This window comes from Nycticebus coucang, chromosome 11, assembly GCF_027406575.1.
Source record: "Nycticebus coucang isolate mNycCou1 chromosome 11, mNycCou1.pri, whole genome shotgun sequence".
Classification (NCBI taxonomy): domain Eukaryota; kingdom Metazoa; phylum Chordata; class Mammalia; order Primates; family Lorisidae; genus Nycticebus; species Nycticebus coucang.
Window position 1 is genome coordinate 105,988,341 of NC_069790.1, and position 15,573 is coordinate 106,003,913.

Consider the following 15,573-nt stretch of genomic DNA (forward strand, 5'->3'; position numbering starts at 1 on the left):
TACTGGCTTCTTTTTGGTACTGAGAACATTAGTACCAAATGTTGATCTTAGGGCACATAAGGCATGTACAGCAGATTGATCTATCAGTCAAGTGCAGGATTATTTCCATTATTCAAACCCAACAGAATGTGCAGTTTAAACAGTCTGAATCAAAAGATTGTCTGACATAAATACACAATTCTTGTATGAAAGAGGAGAAGGAGTCTCAAACTGCAGCATAAAGGATTTAAATGAGAAATGTGAAAGCACTTCCTGACAGGAAGACGGGCTATTAACGATTCTAATTGGTTCCTGTGACTGAACTGAGAATCTTCTGCTCTTGGGAGAATGGAATAGGTTGGTCCTGTAGCCAGCCATGGAAAGTTCCAGAATCCAGCCTCAGGTATTCTCTGTTCTTTCTGATAAGTAAAACATACCTCAGTAGGCATTTTCTTAAAAACACGTAGTCTCCATTTGCCATTTTCATGGTAGCGTGATTATTAGTCATTCTTTAGCAAGACAAGAACGTGACTTGGAGACAGGCATGAAAGGGGATTAGCTAGCTCCCCACCCCCCTCTGGTCTGTCACATGTCTCAGAAACGGGGGGCGGGGGGACAGGGGAAATTGCTGACAAAGGGGTAAGTAAATAGCATAGTAGGAGCAAAGAGGAGGTTAGAGTGATGCCACCAAAGAATTTTTCAGACTGCAAAAGGGGGTTTTCTGGGTAAGTTCTCTAGAGCCTGGAGAGAGAACCGTTAGCTTCTTACTGAAAGTTTTTCCTCTGTCAGACTAGTCCAAGTTTGGCATTGGAGCGATGGCCCTGAGTTCCGAGTAGCTGGCTAACTTAAAGAGATACTTTTAGTTCAGGTTTGACTCTGAGAACAACTACAAGACCGCAGTTCTAGTACTGGTTCCTCTACTTAAATAAGCCTGACCTTCCTTTGAGGAAGTTATTAACCCATTGCCCTCATCTGTAGACTGAGCACTGTAACGTCTCCCTGTGTCCCGCAGCAGTTAGGTTCAGATGTGCAAATGAGCCGAGGCCGTGCACACCCTGAGCTGCTTACAATTTGAGTCCTCTGGACCTTACGCTTTCTTACCTGGTGTACTTTACTGCTTACCTAGTATCCCAGTTCTCTCCTCCTTTCTTATATTTGAGGTTCTTTGAGTGGTACCTCTGGCTCCTAGTTCTCTCACCCAAAGTTTAGTGAGTCCATCCCAATGTTGTCTGAACCCTGACTTTGATAATCAGAGACCAAGAGGACACAGCTATTAGGTAGGGAAATAATATGGTGTAATCATGGTGCAAAGCAACATCCAGGGACAGGGAAATCTGAAGATCTAATTGAGCAGAAGACCAGTGACAACGTGCTGACAACAGAAAGGCTTTAGTAAATGAGGCAGCTCCTCTGCCTCCTGCCAAAAGCAAGGAATGAATCCCAGCATGTCAGGCCTGGGCCTTGCAGGGAGGGTGAGGTAACCGGGAGCACCTGGCCGTGGCTTCTGCTGGTATTGAGACCAGACTGCTGCTGGGAGCTTGCCTCTCACCTCTCTGTTTGCCTGTCTTTAGTACTCCCAGATGTACTGACTCCAGGTGACATCCCCAACTTCCTTACCCGAAGTCTTCCACCTCCACATCTTCCCCAAGTGCTCTCAGCCCCAAGCCAAACATGGGGCTTTCCCGATCCAGCATTGGCAGTCTCTGGTGCCAGCTCCAGGTGGAAGCCCAGCGCATAGCTGAAAGATCTAGCACAGGCACGTTTCAGAAGGGGAGAACCCATGAGCAGACACAGATGCCAGAGTGTGCTCTGTGCTCAGGGCCACTCTGCTTTTACTCACAGCTGGCTGGCTAGAAGGAGAGGATGACCCCAAGCTGCAGGAAAGAGGTGACTGAGTCTGTTCCTATTAGTTGTTCTTCCCTGTGTTGTTATGAAGACCTTTGAGAATCTGATAAAAACTCTGAAACCTTAGGTCCTTTGTAAGTCCACCCTTTGTGACTGACAGTGAGAGACCCTTGAGTTGGGGCAGATGAGGTAGGGCAGTGGGGGAAAGTCTCAATTCCCATAGAAGACACGTGTACCTGGGATCAGAACATGAGTGGAGGTGGAATCATAGAGGAATTGAAGAACAGAAGCCAAAATAAGTCCAGGGTTCACAGAGAGTGGAGTTGGAGTGAAGGTATCCCCAGAGAGGTCCACGGGTCCCCAATGTGTTCCATTCATATCACTCAGCTGTAGCCTGTGTCAGCTTCTTCCCGTTGTTCTATCAACTAGAAAATTCCTCCTGTGCTTCCAGATCAAATTCTGAGAGAAGAGATCTTATTGGTTCAGCCAAAAAATGATTGGCTTTGTTTGTCAAGTCTCTTAGCAGGAGGAGGACATGAAAGGCCTGGGCTACCTACGAATGGATTGCTCTAATCCAGCCAGGCTCACCCCCGGGCTCGGAAGAGCCCAGTGGGTGCTTTTAGTCAGAAGAGAAATTGAGCTTGGAAGGCAAATCAGCTGAGATCTCCAGCAGCTCTCAATGGGCATCATCTGAATTTTTATGTGAATGAATTCCTCAAGAAGCAGACACCCGATGGATGGTCTCACAGCTCCTGATGACCACGTTGGCATGATCAAATGACCCAGTCTGAAGGGAGATTAACTTGGAAGTTTGCATCACTGGTAACTGAAAAGGAAAGAATCCTCCATGTCAGAAAGATTCTAAAGGAAAACATTTTGAATAGTTTTGTTGGCAAGAAGCTGCCATAGATACGATATAGTGCCCCTCAAATAAAGGCATCTTGAAAATTCAATATACAATGATTTAACAATTGTAATAAATAAAAGCTCATATATGTTGATGTAAATCAGAATAATAATCTGAGTGCATAAAAGCTAGTGCTTTCTTAAACAGTGGAAGCTTCAGCTCTAGGCGATATCTGAGATATGATCAAATACTCCTCTGCCTTCTGCACAGTTCAGATCACATTTGGAGCCCTGTGCTCTGTTCCAGGCTCATTCTTCAGGGACACTGACAAATCTGCATCCAGGGATAAACATCAAAGGCTGGACAGGGTCAGGAAAGCAAAACGTATAAGGAGGAGATAAGGGATCCAGAGCTGTTTACTCCAACGGAATGAAAATGGAGGGGCCGTGTGTATGTTTCCAATATTTGCAGTACTTTCATGTGGACTTAGGTGGAGGCATTTGTGTTTCTCGAGAGAGCAGAATCAACACGTAAATTCATAGATTTTTTAAGTTGGGGAAGACCTTAGGAGATCATTGAGCCCAGGGAATACGTGTAATTTTTCATGGTTTTGCCAGCTTCAACCAATTAGCATGGTAAGAAAGGTTCTGAGGCTGAGTCCGAGCTCACGGAGAAGGAACAAAAAAACTCTACCATTGATAGTGACATCTGTTGTGGAAGAAAAGGGCCATGGCTATGTTTTGCTCTTCATAAATGTGGCCTGTAGGTCCCTAACTTCTGGGCCTTGGATTTCTGGGAGGCCACAAAGTTATTGTAAGAGATAAACAAATCCACATATGCAGCGAGGGCCTTTGGCAAGCTGAGTACATAATATATATTACACAATAAGTGCTACTATTTTTCTATATATAGTCGCATTATGGTGATAAAATACAAATTTATTTAAGAGTTGTTGAATTCATAGTAGCTTTGGGTTTTGTGTTTTCTAAATGAGCGGACCCCAAACACCCAACTGTATTGCATATGGAGAGGTTAAGGCAATAAATTTGGAATCACCAACAGAAATTCTTTTAAAAAGGAATGATCTATTTTTCATTTCTCGGAGGAGAGAGTAAAGCCTAGCCACAGCAAGTAAAAATTATACATGAATTTGTGGGTTTCTTTGATTAATGTCTGCTCTGTCTTATTGGTCAGTAAAATTCATAAGGGCAGGGGACATCTGTATTTTTCATTTAGGATACACCCAGGGTCTGGCATGTGGCAGAATCTCAATAAATATTTGTTCAATGGAAGAAAAAAACCAAGTGACTTGACCAAGATAATCCAGTTAGTGGTAAGATAGTTCTAGAACATCCCAGGCAGTTAACCTTTCCGGTATATACCAGATTGCTTCTCCTGATACTAAAAGAAAAGAGCACATCCCATTTTAACAGTTTGCAAGTTTGGGTTATACAACGCAGTATATAACTTTTCCTTTATACCAATGTATCTTAACCAGTGTCTTAATCAGAATTGACTGTAGAACTTTTTGAAACCACACATCCCTGAAACCTATCCCCTGGAGATTCCCAGTTCAGTGGGTAGAGAACGGGGTCCAGGCATCTGTAGTTTGTAAAAGCTCCCTGGTGACTCTGATCAAACATCCTGGCTCAGAAACAGTTCTGTACATCTACGGTTAACATGACTGATAGGAGATGTATGTAGTTACTTAGTCCTCAGAAGCCTATTTATTTCGTTTTGAATAGTTTCTTTCTAAAAGTTACAACTACGTATACCAAATAATCAGTTTTGCCAGAGAGTCTCTTAGGAAGAGCTAGAATATTTATCTGAAAATTCCTCCAGTTTCCCATACTCTTGTTAGTTTAAGCACAAAGCTATCAACCCTATAAGGTCAAACTTTCTGATGAGATTTCCAGTGTTTGCTTTTGTAAAGCACTGGAAATGTGGCAAGAATAAAATTTCTCATGGTATTTCCACTTCCTGTTCCAGACACCATTACTAAGTGAAATTTAGGCCTAGGAGGAGGGGTAATTCTAGGAAAATTCTTCTTTTTGAGCATTTCTGTTCCTAGGATGTTTCAAAGATCACTTACTTTAGATATTTCACTTACTAGGAAAAAAAAAAACCTGAAGATGTTTTTCTTAATTCTTTGCTGAATGGGAGGAGGAGAGAAACTTCCTCTACCCTTAGCCTATATCTCCTCTAAGGCTGAAGGCCATCACAGCCTCTGGCTTACATGCTTCTCTGGGAAGCCCTTTCAGAACAATGTGAGCCCCAGGAGAAAACAGGCTTTGAGGGTATAGATGGGGGTGGGGGTGGGGGATAATTTACTTACACGGGAGAACAGAAAATTAATCTCTAGGGTCTTCCTTTACTCAACAGTTAGGAGTTACATCCACTGTATTACACAGAAGAAGAATCTACCACATTCAGAACCCTGAGCACATAAATTATATTCACTAAACGTACAGCAACAACTTTCTTTCCATGCATGCCAGAATTGTTACTGTATTTGTACCCACACTGTTTGGTGTTCAGGGCAGATGCTTCCCTGTGTACATGGAAGCAGAGCTTGTTGGAAAAGAGCAGCTCACTCTACCGAGGGCAATAAAGTGAGACTCTGTCTCTACAAAAAAAAAAAAGAGAGAAAAGAGCAGCTCAAAAGGAATCAGATTAGGATCCACTCTGGCACCACCCAGACTAGGTGCCCCTTCCCCTTTAACACTGTCCTGTGCTCCCCAAATACCATACATCGGCTCCCAAAAGCTGATTGTTAAACTTGCAGGAATTTGGAGAGTCAGTTGTAAAGCACAGCCACTGGGAAAGTTAAATTATATAAACTTACAATTAAACACCACATATGAAAAGCCCAACAAAAGGCTCACTCCTTGCTAATTATTTTACTATGTTTCACTTTCTATTCGTTTAGGGTTAGTTACATCTATTGTGTCTGGTGGCGGAAAGGCTGTATGATGCTAATGCAACTGAGCATAGCAGTTCTTCATCCAGACATGCCATGTGAGGAGCTTGAAATTGATCAGCACTGCTCTGCCCCTGTAGCTCAAGTGGCTAAGGCGCCAGCCACATACACCAGAGTTGGTGGGTTCGAATCCAGCCCGGGCCTGCCAAACAGCAATGACAACCATAACCAAAAAATAGCTGGGCATTGTGGCAGGCACCTGTAGTCCCAGCTACTTGGGAGGCTGGAGGCTGAGGCAAGAGAATTGCTTAAGTTCATGAGTTGGAGATTGCTGTGAGCTGTGATGCCATGCCACTCTACCCAGGGCAACAGCTTGAGACTCTGTCTCAAAAAAAGAAAAGAAGAAAAGAGAAAAAATTGATCAGCACATGCTACAAAGCCAACTCCCCTTCCCCAAAAGCTAGCTGTTAAATATGAATTCGCACACCACTGACCCTAAGGAACGGAGGGGTAAAATCAGCTTCTACACGGGAGAGCTCAGCCAATACCTCTGTTGTTGATTGCTTGCATGTTCGTAATGTATGCTAATGAATCCTGCATATTCATAATGTATGCTAATGATCCTGCATGTTCATAATGTATGCTAATGACTGCATACTTGGTGGCTGCTCGGTTGGTTATTCTTACTCTGTTAGAGTATAGGCACCATGAAAGTAGGTGGCTTGTCTGGATTTGTCAGACCTGTGACTTGAGCCTAAGTGCCGTGTCCCTAAATAGGATTAGTAAATGTGTGAAAGAGTAAGAAAAAGAAATGTCTATCATTTCTTCTTTATAAGAACGCTGAAACCAGTGCGCACTTTGGGACACCCTGATTCCTCATGATGCATCTTTACCCCAATGCTTAGAACAGCGCCTGGTAGTACGTAGATTTTTATTAGACAAAAATAAAATGAAGAATCCTCACAACCAGTTCTACAGATGAAGAAACTGAGTTACAGTTAGGTTAAGTAACACATCTAAAGTTCACACAGCCAGTGAGTAGCAGAGCCAGGATCCAAATCCAGATGATCTGGCTCCTTAGTCCACGTGGCTGCCCGGCAGGCTGAGCTGCTGTCACTAACCACTCCAAGTGATGGAGACTCCACTTCTTTGTATGGCTCTGGAAATGTAAAGTATTTGAGAAAAAACTATGGAGACGGGAAGATGTGACTTTGAACCTCAAATTTACCATTATCTTATCTGTTTCTTCACTTATAAAATCGGAATGATTCACCTCCATTTTGAAATTGTCATGGCTATTAGAAGTTACAGTTCTATAAACACTAAATTACCAGTTGTTGGTTATCAGCCACGACTTCCACGGACATTGCCTATAGACGAGGGACTTTGATAACTTCAGCCACACATGATCCCTATTGCCTCCGGGCCATCCTGTTGATTCAGGAGAAAGAGGCGACTTCTTTCATGTTTGGGTTTTCCTGCAAGTAAGATGTGAACGAGTAGATTCAAGTTCTAGGAAACCCTATTTCAGTCCAGCAAAAGCAATTTCCAGCTAGTCTTGTCTGTCTCTGAAGCATGGACCTTCCTGCTCTACAGAAGCACAAAGACTCCACTGTCTTTCAACCAGAGGGTTGACCCACCTTGCGCTCTCTCATCAGCAGATCTGTGCCGCCTTTAACATTCCCAGTCATCTTTATCTTATATGACTAAAGAGTTGTATTATTCCTGGCTGGTATTCCTAAGGTTGGGTTGGTTTTGTAGATTTTCCATGTTTTAGACCTGGAATGGAAGAGGGAAAGAGAAAGGGGGAGGGAGAGAGAAAGAAAAACAAGGAGAGAGAAAGTGTGTTGGAATTTATCTGGAGCAAATACATTGAACTGAGGAGACCACAAATAGTAATGGGCAATGGATGGATAGCTATCTGGAGTGTCGATAGATTAAAAATATAGCTGACTCATGCAGCCACCCTATTGGCACCCCTCTACATGGCAGAGACTGTTCTGGTTGAGGGTCAGAGCTAACAAATGGCAGGTCTGGATTCAACCAGCCCCCGACTCCAACCTTCTCCATTCCTCTCCAGCTGTCTGTTCTGTGTCTTCCCTCAGGAAGGCAGTGGAAACCAGTGCAGGAGTTTTCCATAACCAATCGTTATAAGTTGTCAGGGAGCCATACCACAGTTCAGATAGACAAGCACCCTGCCATTCCCTGCCATATAAGGAAACACAGCTAAATACGTTTCTTTCACTATTGACTGGAGAGATTGTTCAAGTTAGAGCTAGACAGGATGAGAATCTAGGCCTGCAGCAGTAAGGAAAAGACAAAAAAGAAGGCTGCAGAAATATTTTTGTGTTTTCCTTTCCTGGTAGCAGAGCTGGATTAACAAGTAGTTTACACCTTTCTCCCAGATGCAAGGGGAGATATTCCAGAGTTAGATACTGAAGGATTAAACTACTTATACAAATGCTTCAAGCTGATTTAATGTTTGATTATGTCAAATTTAGGTATTCACAAGGCCAAGCGGCTGATTCTTTGAGGATCAGGAGAAAAGTCAAGGGCTTTACCTCTCTGTCCAGTGATTTATTTACTAAAAAAGTTTGAGTCCATTTGCCCTTGCCAGCCACTCTCAGAAATGGGGTTTAATTAACAAGACTCTACATCTAAGTTTGACGTGTTCTTCTTGCACAAGGCTCAGAACATTTATGAGATCATTCTTTGCCTTAAGCGTCAGTCACAGTGAGGACTTCAGAACATAGGCCCAATAATCAACTTCGCAGAGGGGGAAACTGAGGCCTGAGTGGTTGAAATTATTTGCTCAAGGTCAGTCAGTCCGATCTTGGCACAGGAGGTGCCTACTCATTCAGATAATTCAAAGGACACTCCCTTAGTGTCCTCAGGGAAACGAAAAGGGCTGTAAGAAGTCTCTAGTCCATTTCTCCCAACTCCTTCTTTGAGGAGACTGCATCTGGGCTATTAGTTTATTAGGGCTGCCATAACAGAAATGTATTTTGCCACAGTTTTGGATGAGGTTAGAAGTCTGAGATCAAAGCATCAGCAAGACTGGTTTCTTCCAGGGCTGTGAGGGAAGGCCCTGCTCCAGGCCTCTCCTCTCCTGGGGTCCTGGGTGTGGTCTGCATCTTCACACGGAGTTCTCCCTGAATGCGTGTGCAAATTTCCTCTCTTTATAAAGGATACCCCTTGTATTGGGCTAGAGGCCACACTAATAATCTCATTTTAAAGTGATTACCTCTGTAAAGACCCTGTATCCAAATTAGGTCACATTCTGAGATACTGGGGGTTAGACGGCAACTTATGAATTTGGGGGTGACAAAGTTCAACTCATAATATGCCCCAATTCAAAATGCTGGTAGAAATCCTCAAGCCAAATTTTCTGAAACTCCGAGTGCAGAAGACCCTACTGTGGGTGGTATTCCATCTCCCCTGTGGGTCTGAGGGGATGGCTTGCTGGAAATCACTTGGCCTTTTGAACTTGCCCTTAACACTTAGTTTCTGCCTTTCGTGAAAAGTCAAAAGAGGTCTCTGCAATGACGCACAGAAGTGCAGCTGCACAGGCTGTGGCCTATCTGTGGAAGGCCTTGAAACCACCATGGTGGACCACCTGGCAAGTGGCCATTGCAAGCAGGGAGGGGGCGGGGAGGGAAGGGAGGGCTTGGCCAAGACGGCCTGTAGTCTGGGAGGCAGAGCACTGGGAGGTGAGTGGCTTGGGGGCAGCCGGCTGGGGCCAGAGAGGCAGCGTCAGATGGGACGTGTGCGTGTCTGTGTAGCGAGGAGAGGGGATGGCGCGTTCAGTCATTTTTATACATACTGATGGTGACCACTAATCCCCAGAGACAGGGCAACGGCAGAAGCTCACACGTCTGTGCCCTAAATCATCTGCCTCTTAGTCTTTGTTTTCTTCTGTCTCTTCTCCATCCATTCTTCATTTTTCTACACTTTTCCTCCTACAGCCATGTTTGGCCCAGTTAGTTACATGTGTCCACATATTATGTCTGCTCTCCTCCTCCCCCTTTTTAGAAATTACCTTTAGCCCTTGTTGTCTTCAGCCTTCCTTAAAGCTCTTCTTGGTGTCTGTTCTCCAGGTTCAATCCTGCTTGTGGCTACTCTATGCCTTTGGCCAGGGGTAGCCAATAGACAGGGTGACTGTACCATTTGTCAACCACACCGGGACACTTCTGAGAGAGAAAGGGGGTGCTATCAATAATATCCCTAAAATAACAGTCCCGAACTGAGACAGCTGCAGCCAAAACAGGATGGATGGTTATCCTATCCATGGCGTAGCTTCCTGCTCCCCATACATCTCTCTTCACCTATCAACCACTCACTCTTTCTGCACCTTTCTTTTTTAAGCACTTTATGTTCTAATCTTTTCTTTTTAATTTCCACTGCAGGAAGCCTTCTATATTTTTTCAACATGAGTTTTTAACTTCTGTTGTCCCCTCTGTATCTTGTCGCACCCCTCGAATTCCTCTTCCTCCCTCATGCCTCCTTGTTTGGCGTCATCTTGATTGCAGCTCAAGGGAGGCCATGTTCGTCTGCTGTGATATGCACAGGATATATTTATTCCCTGTGTTCCTGAGATAAATCAAGGCACAGCTGAGCACACATGTGTGCACACACACACTTCAAATAAACAACTATATTACAAGGGGCTGTGGGCATCACAGGATCCCTGCCTGTACTGTCTACCACTTCAGCACCTGCCAGAGAACGGAAGATCCCTGTAACCCACAAACAGCCGTGCCTATCACTGCTGTGTAGACATGATCTACGTATGTGTCGAGCCTCTCCCAGGACACACACCACATACGTGTCTGCATATACCCTAGAGGTGAAAATGGTGAAAATACGTGGCCTGAAAAACAGAAAGTGACAGTTGAGGCCAATGGTGCCTTGCCTTCATTACCACTTCAGGCGTCTGGCTTGTTTTATCCTCTAAAGGTCTATGTACCAAAAGCCTGGCGATGGCTGCTGTAAGTGTAACATAAGTAGAAATAAACTTGGATGCATGAAGAGAGAACAAACATTTACTTCAGTCTCTTTCAAATGTGGTTCCTCTGAGGACTCACTCATCTGCAATTTATGGCTCATTCTGAAAAATCGCTGCCATCGTCAAGATATTTGTTAGACTTAGGGTTGTGCAAGGAAGGCCAGGAACTTCTTCTCAACTCAAAAATGAAAAAGAAGAATATTTTTGTCTTGCAAGTTACCAGAAGCAAGCCACAGATGTCAGAAGTACTTCAGAGCAATCTGTCAGCTGGAAGGAGCCACACTCATCCTTTTGTTTATTTATTTATTTGCTTATCTGGGAATTTTGGCCATAACTTTCTTTTTCTCCTCTTTCCGAGTATCCTAAAAATTAATGAATGAGGAGAGAAAAACAGTGAAAGAAGATATTTTATGAAAGGAAATAAGGGTTCTGTTAAAGTTCTCTCATTCTCCACCCCCCCGCCTTTCTCCTCTTCTCCCACTTCCTCCTCCTATTTTCTCATTCCTCTTTTTCTTCTCCCACTGAGATTTATACGGTGGGAAATGCCCTATTACTGTGGGGCAGCCTCCTGCTTTAGTCGTGATGGTGTCTGGCTCTCTTGCTTACATGTATCTTTTTATGAAGATTGATGATGACAATAATACTTCAGCCACATTCTGCAGGGCAGGTACCTAGCTGTACACTGGTGGGATGGAAATAACTATTCAAGGAACTCCCCATTTTCCTGAGACCGAGTCATTAGTGTCAGCCAGCCTGGAGCTGCTGACCCAGCTGTGTGTGAGTAAATAGGACAGAAGGTGTGGATGGGGTTGAGAATTACATTTGTTTGTTTGTTTTAACTTTTATGCCTTTCTGTATTTCTTTTCTTAAAAATGCTGTTAAAATAAAGCAATTGCTTTTGTCCATTGGGAGTGGTTTCTAGATTGATAATTCTTTTTCCAGAGAGTATTGGCAGTGAGGTTCAAGTCTTTGGAGTCTTGGCTCTCATATTTTGCAGGAGCCTCACAGCCCAGGTGTTGCTCTAAAAGGAAAGTAGTTGAGTTCCTGCCTCATGTCTACAGCTGATATCCTGGGTGGCTTTGAATGGCTTCCTTGTGCCTCCAGCTTCTAATTATAAACTGCTAATAGCCTTTCCCTTTCTCTAGATGCCAGAGTAGGGAGCCTTGTGGTCTTTAATATGAAGGGATTTTAGGCAGTAATGTGTCATTTACAATACAGACAGTACAGACGATAGTTTTCTTTTTCCTTTGAAATCTGAAGACTTTGGCTGGCTGGATTTTAGGAGGAAGATGTAAGTCATATGCATCGAGAAAACTCAAGTTCGGAATTTGAGTTTTCCAACCACTGTCCCATGCATGACCGTTTCATGTAAATCTTTCTGGGACTGTCCCAACTCCAATGCCAGCCTTTCTTATTTCCCTTTTTTTTAGGCTTCTAGGGCAAGTATGTTCCTTTCCATCCTTATCTTTGAAAGCAACGTTGAGAATCGTCTTGTTTGGTTTGGAGATACTCTGAAACCCTACAGTGTTGAAAACAGATGGTTAAGACAGACTACCATTTAATTGAAACTTTCCCTCTAATATACTCAGGAAAGCCTTTTAAAGCATTGTCTGAAATCAAAGCACAAAGTGCACAGCTGCAGGAGCCTGGGCTCTCGCTGCCCTCAGACTCACTGAAATTATCTTTCATCAGCGCTGACGTTTCTAACACATGAGTTCACACATGTGCAAAGTGCTTGTGCTTTGTAATCTCCGTGATTTTACTATCGATAGTTGAATATGTTAAAAATTTACAAATGTTCTAGGAACCTAGAAGACAAGTAGGAGAAAGGCATGTGTGAGCCTAGCAATTGTGCGAGGGGCCGAGCTTGCATAAGCAATCGTATAGATAGGTCAAATTGGTTATTTTCATGATTCTTTAAATAAAAAGTTATTTTAGAATACTTTTAGATTTATAGAAAATGTCCAAGACTATTACAGAGTTCTCTTATGCCCCACACCCAAGTCCCCCTATTGTGCCATTACTATGGTGTGTTTGGATCTGCTTGGTTTTTACGCAATTTTAAACATTTATTTTTTAAGTTCCTTATAATAGAAAAATATTCATATGGAGAAATTTTAATGTGCACATTGCAGAGATATTAATGAAAATCTAGTACATGAGTAGAAATCACGTAAGGCAGCTCTTTTCTTCCACATATGCTTACTGGACCAGCAATCTGTCAGGGACTTTCCACCTGTCGTACCCTAGGGCTCCTCTGATTTGCTTCCCATGAGACCAGTAGCAGATTGCTCAGCCCGTCCCACTCTGATGCCAGATGTTACAACTCTATTGCTGCTGTCAGGACTCTAAGGCTGGTCATTTTCCAAACAGGTGGTAATATTGATATCACCCCCCCCCCCACACACACACACCCAATTCTGCAGTTTTAAGCATAAGCATTAGAGTGAAAAGTTTACCCTGGTTGTTGAATTACTGAAACTCTGCTCTCAAAGGTGCATCATACCACAGTGAAATGTCACAGTTTTGACACTAATAGAACAAAAGAAGATGTGGTTCATGTTCCCCCAAATCTTGACATAGAAAGGTTTTAAGCAGCTTAAAAACTCACCTTGTGAAAAAATGCCTATTAGTAACAAGTAGATAAGTTGTAAAGTGGATGCTTTCCAGAAATCATTTCAATAGAGTGTTCCACATCCTGCGCTTCCAAACTTTCTTGGCGAGAGGAGTTAGCAGCAGACACCAGTGGGAAGAATCCATGCAGTTTCTGCCTTTGAGTAACCTGATGACATCAGGCAGGTGACTCAGTCTTCTGGGGTATCAACTTACAATGAAGGGCACGGAATAGATGTGATCTCTCCAGCTCTAAAGTTGTTTGAATATGTGGTTTCATAACTTTCCCTGCTAAGGCTGGTTGTTGTCACTATTTGGTCTTTATTAACAAATCACTTTATGGGGGCGCGGGCAGGGAAGCTAAATATAGTTCAAATATATTTACAGATGAGTTACCTACAAGGTAACCAGTTATTTGATTTATTCCAGTTATGTCTGTAAAGTTTATTTTGAGTAGAGATACATTCTGACATGTGCAACTGTATCAATAAAGATGAAAATATATAATGATGAGGAAATGGAGTATTTTCTTTGGTATCTAGATATTAAAAAGCTAACTGGGAGGAATCTACTTATCTATGAGTGAAATTAATATTCTTGACACAGAGAAATTCCTTAAAACATCCTAATATCCCTGATATCATCACTTTGAATTGGCTGTCAAGGCAAAAATAAAGCTGCTAAGAGACGCCTTTCATAAAAGAAATAACAGAACCAACTCTCAAATAGGAAGACATCAAAGTCAAAGAAGAAAGTAAGAGCTTAAGGCTTGGAGTGGAAACCGTTACCAGGTTTCGCCATCTGCTTTGGTCTTTCCTGTTCCACATGTAGCTATATAGTTTACATAAAAGTATCTCTCCAGAGGATCAGAAAGAACAGATTTATGGAACCAGATGTGAGTTAACATTTCTACAGGTGTGGCTCAGCAGCTCAAAGAACATGTTGTACCGGGAATGAAGTTTCTTATTATGTAATCCATATAAATTACCACTAGACGTTTACAGAGGTTGATAAAGCAAACATGGGTCATTTGGATCAGCTTTCTCGTATATAAAGAGATCCTGCTTCACTTTGGGCACAACGTGAAAAAATGCACTATTTAATATTTACGAAAGACTTGGTAGAAAATACCATGACAGTGATCGGGCCAGGTTGTTACAGCTTGCGCACAGAGGGAATGGCTAGTGTTTAGATGGAAATTGTGTTCATGTGTTTTCTTCATCAGGCAAGACAATGAACAGTTCATAAACATTTTTTAAGTTTTTCAGAATCTGATAGGAAAGGGACAAGGGGACTGATTAGAGGACTGGAAAGAAAACAAAGATTAAAAGAGGATAGAATTAGTTAATCTAAAGAGGAAGAACCCTTTAGGTGGTACAGAAAGTGTGGACTATCAACAAGATTAATTTGATAAATTGCAGAACATTTTGACAAGTGTACACAAAAAAGAATTTTTAAATTTTAGATAGTAAGAGCAAAAAATTTGCTGATGAATGAATTCCTGTCTAAAGAGTATCTAAGACAAATGTTTTGATTTTTTTTTTTTTAAGCCACGTGTTTTATGTTAGCTGTTGTAATGAAACAAAAATCAACATTTGTTTAGGACTTCTAATCCGGTCAAATGTTTTCAATTTAGTTTAACCGAATTATTTGAATCTCTGATAGTCTTCCTAATTTTTAAAAATTTTCTTAATCTATTAATTTCTAAGACAATTGTGTCAGTATCTCTCACAATAATTGTAGATCTGTTCATTTCTCCTTGTAAGATTTGTCATTGTTTTTCTTGTTTTAAGACTAAGTTATTTGACACACATTCATTCATGATTTTTAAATTTTGCTGCTAGAATATTCCTTTCATCATTAAGTAATTCACTTTACAGGGAATTTTGTCTGCTATTAATGCTACATTTTGCTTTTAATTATTACTTATTACATACATTTAAAACCTTTTTTTCAATATTTCTGTGTAATTATTTTAAAGTGGGTTTCTCATTAAAAGCACGTAGATAGATTTTTAAATCTAGTCAGAGAGATTTCTATTGTTCAAAACATTCAAGATACACCCATATATTTATTCTTATAGAATGTGTATAGGATGTCTGAAAAAATCTGAAAATAGAGGATAAACTTAATGTTACAACGCCGTTTATGTGTATGGATGGGCATGTGTGTATGTATACATATGTAAGTTGTTACTACTCTTAGTAGTAGTAGAAAAACCCAGAAGTGGAGTTGCTGGATGTGAGGTAGATGTTTGTTTTTGTAAGAAATTGCTCAACTGTTCACCAATGAAGTAATGCCATTTTAACTCTTACAAGCAATAAATTAGCATTCCAGTGGCTTCTCACCTCTGACAATATTTGG

The 15,573-nt window shown here is 41.9% G+C and overlaps 1 protein-coding gene across 9 annotated transcripts in view; it reads left to right on the top strand.

The window, feature by feature from the left end:
- CALD1 (caldesmon 1) overlaps positions 1-15,573 on the top strand; it is a 221,655-nt gene that overhangs the window by 32,438 nt on the left and 173,644 nt on the right. Inside the window, exon 1 of one of the 9 annotated variants that reach the window (XM_053609394.1) lies at positions 365-382. The exons of the other annotated variants lie outside the window; for them this stretch is intronic. The gene's annotated coding sequence lies outside the window, so the exon portion shown is untranslated. Of the gene's footprint in view, positions 1-364; positions 383-15,573 lie in introns of those variants that run through there. 9 annotated transcript variants of the gene reach the window in all.